The sequence below is a fragment of the Phacochoerus africanus genome, chromosome 3, assembly GCF_016906955.1.
Source record: "Phacochoerus africanus isolate WHEZ1 chromosome 3, ROS_Pafr_v1, whole genome shotgun sequence".
Taxonomy (NCBI): Eukaryota; Metazoa; Chordata; class Mammalia; order Artiodactyla; family Suidae; genus Phacochoerus; species Phacochoerus africanus.
Window position 1 is genome coordinate 63,191,637 of NC_062546.1, and position 3,504 is coordinate 63,195,140.

The 3,504-nt window shown below is 43.7% G+C and overlaps 1 pseudogene; it reads left to right on the plus strand.

The window, feature by feature from the left end:
- Positions 1-1,923, plus strand: LOC125121908 (ATPase WRNIP1-like; annotated as a pseudogene).
- Positions 1,924-3,504: the final 1,581 nt, after the last annotated feature.

Consider the following 3,504-nt stretch of genomic DNA (forward strand, 5'->3'; position numbering starts at 1 on the left):
ATGATGCAGCAGGTGTTGGAGGGAAAGCCATGGATCAACCTCCTGAGGAACCCCCCCCACCACTGCAGGACTACAGTGGGCAGGGCCGGGCTATGGGGACAAAGATGCTGCTGAGCTCCCTGCTGGAGGCCAACTGGGTGCCCTCACTCATCCTGTGGGAGTCCCAGGCTGAGGCAACACTATGCAGGCCCACATCATCGCCAACAACAGCAAGAAACCCAGCATAAGAGCCCTGACATTGTTGGAAAACAAGGCCAGTAAGACAACCAGCATGGACAATGTCATCAAACTAGCTCAGAAAAAGAACTTCCAAGAGGAAAACCATCCTTTGTATTGACTGGATTCATTAAGCCAATAAATCAGAGCAGGACACGTTGCATCCTCAGGTGGAGTGTGGGATGATCAGGCTGAGTGGGGTGACCATGGAGAACCCCTCCTTCCAGGATCTTGCATCTCTTATGAGCCCCTGGGTTATGTTCTTGAGAAGCTTCTAGTGCAGGCCATAGTGACTATCTTAATGTGGCCGTCAACTCTCTGGGAACCCAAGTCCTGGGCACCAACTACCCTGCCCTTCTCTGAGGCACAGCAGCAACAGCAGTTCTGAGCCCTCCATGTTCATAGAGGACAAAGTAGTGGACACACTGGCCCATCTCAGTGACAAGGACACCTGGGGATACCTGGACTGGACTGAACAGACTGAAGCTGGTGGTGCTGGCCAGGCTTCATGCAGAGAATAAGGTAATAAGGAATTATCTGTTCTATCATAGTATTTAAGTCAGTGTTTCTTTCAAAATTCATTTCTGTAGGTTTCCTTTTCCTCTAAAAACTGTATATTCTGAGTTTTTTTCAATTGGTTTACAAAATGTAACTCTGATGTAATAATGATTAGTGTTTAGGGTGTTGCTTTTTTTTTTTTTTTTTTTTGCTGAACTTGCAGGATGTGGAAGTTCCCAAGCCAGGAATTGCTTACAATTGGGAACAACTGTGGATCTTTAACCTGCCGACACACCAGGGAACACCTGAGGCTTAGAAGTAGAGTTAAGGATCTGCAAATCAGAAATACTTCCTGGAGTTCCCATTGTGGATCAGCAGGTTAAGAACTGAACTAGTATCCATGAAAATGCAGTTTCGATCTCTGGCATCGACAGTGGGTAAAGGCTCCAGCATTGCTGCAAGCTGCAGTGGTGGTCCCAGATGCGGTTTAGGTCTGGCATTGTTGTGGCTGTGACATTTGTGGGCAGTTGCAGCTCTGATTCGACCCCTAGCCTGAGAACTTCCATATGTCACAGCTACAGGACAAAAAGTTAAAGAAATGCTTGCTAAACATTTTAAAAGGGCTGTCAGAATATAGCTCTTGATGAAATATTTCTCCATTATTTATACTGTGCTCTCATCTCTACAGACCACAGTACTAGAATGTATATAAATGCATAATCATGAGCTTCAGAGAAAAGTCAGGCTCAAATGTATTGTGTGATATTGGCTCTGTTTTGGAAATTTTCTGTTGGGAGTCCCCTGGTAGCTCAGCGGGATAAACTCCATCATTGTCGCTGCCGTGGTGTAGGTTTGACCCCTGGCCCTGGGAACTACCACATACTCCTGTGGGAGCCAAAAAAAAAACCCAAAAAAAACAACATAAAATATTCTATTGATATAAATATTATTCCAATAAATAAAATGCAGAAGATTTTACAAATGGGAGATTCCATTTTGGCATAACTATTTTGTACATTAAAATAAAATAAAAAGCAAATCTCTCTTCATTGCTAATTTTCTTTTCATTGCTAATAACCAGTTGAGGGCCTGTTTCCCTCCTTTCAGCCTCCCCAGCTTGCCCCAGTTTTTGTTCCTGTCACTCTGCCTGCTTTAGACCCAGCCCAGTCCCCTGCCCTTCCTGTGTCAGCCCTCACCTCATGGAAATGACCTCTCCCTTCCTGGTTCACGCTCCCAAGGAAGAGAATGTCCTTAGTCCTAGAAAGCTGACCACTCAGTTTAAGGGGAAGCATATGGCCTCAGTGCTGGGGACTCTGGGGCTGGGGATCAATCCCAGTCCAGAAAAGCTGTAACCAAGGGCTGGGGGCAGGGTCTCTAGGTATAAGTCACAGCCTCCTGGGCAGGAGAGAATCTAGCAGGAAAGGGATGTACATTCAAAAGAGAGTCCCCCCGACCTGGAGTCACGGAAGCCCCAACCCTGAGCCCTCTCCTCTGGGAGCTGCCAGGCCTGACCTGCCAGGCCTCTCAGACAACTTTTTGCCTGGTCCTAAGCTGAGCACTCGCTATTTAGATGTTACCACTTTTTGATGGTGAAGGGACACTTCATCCTCTCTTCTGAATTTGTCTGGATGTCATTTTGTCTCTGAGGTTATGAGCTGATTTTTAAAATACATATCAAGAATTCTAAATGTACTATTCTCCAGCTTCTCTGTATTTTCTGGAAATTTTCATGATTCTCAGAATCTTTTCCAATAATTGACCCACCTCCCCAACTTTTTGTTTTGTTGGATCCCAGCCAACCATTTTCAGATCATACACCTCAGTCAACCTTGCTTTCCTGATCCTCCTGGAGGTTATTTTCCTTTTTTTTCATTCCTCCAGTGGTACTGCCTTTAATGTGTTTCATTTATATCCATAACCGTCATGTATCCTTGTTGTGTATGTGTGTGTGTGTGCCTGACCCCAGAGAAATACAGCTCAATGTATAGCCTGAAAAAATATTCAAAATCATCTTAAAAAACCTATTTTTTCTTTTTATTTTTTCTTTTAGTTTTTTTATTACTCAAATGAATTTATCACATCTGTAGTTGTATAATGATCATAACAATCTGATTTCACAGGATTTCCATCCCACAACCCAAGCACATCCCCCCACCCCCCAAACTGTCTCCTCCGGAGACCATAATTTTTTCAGTGTCCATGAGTCAGCATCTGTTCTGCAAAGAAGTTCAGTCTGTCCTTTTTTCAGATTCCACATGTCAGTGAAAGCATTGGATGTTGGTGTCTCCATGTCTGGCTGACTTCACTTAACATGATAATTTCTATGTCCATCCATGTTGCAAAAATTTCTGGTATTTCATTCTTTTTGATGGCTGAGTAATACTCCTGTGTATATATACCACTATTCTGGATCCACTCCTATGTCAATGGATATTTAGGTTGTTTCCATGTCTTGGCTATTGTAAATAGTGCTGCAATGAACATTGGAGTACATGTGTCTTTGCGAGTCATGGTTTTCTCTGGATAGATGCCCAGGAGTGGGATTGCTGGATCAAATGATAGTTCTATTTTGAGTTTTCTGAGGAATTGCCATACTGCTTTCCACAGTGGTTGCACCAAGTTCCAATCCCACCAACAGTGTACTAGTGTTCCTTTTTCTCCACACCCTCTCCACACTTACTGTTTGTAGACTTTTGGATGATGGCCATTCTGGCTGGTGTAAGCTGGAAACTCATCGTGGTTTTGATTTGCATTTCTCTAATAATGAGTGATGTTGAACATCTTTTCATG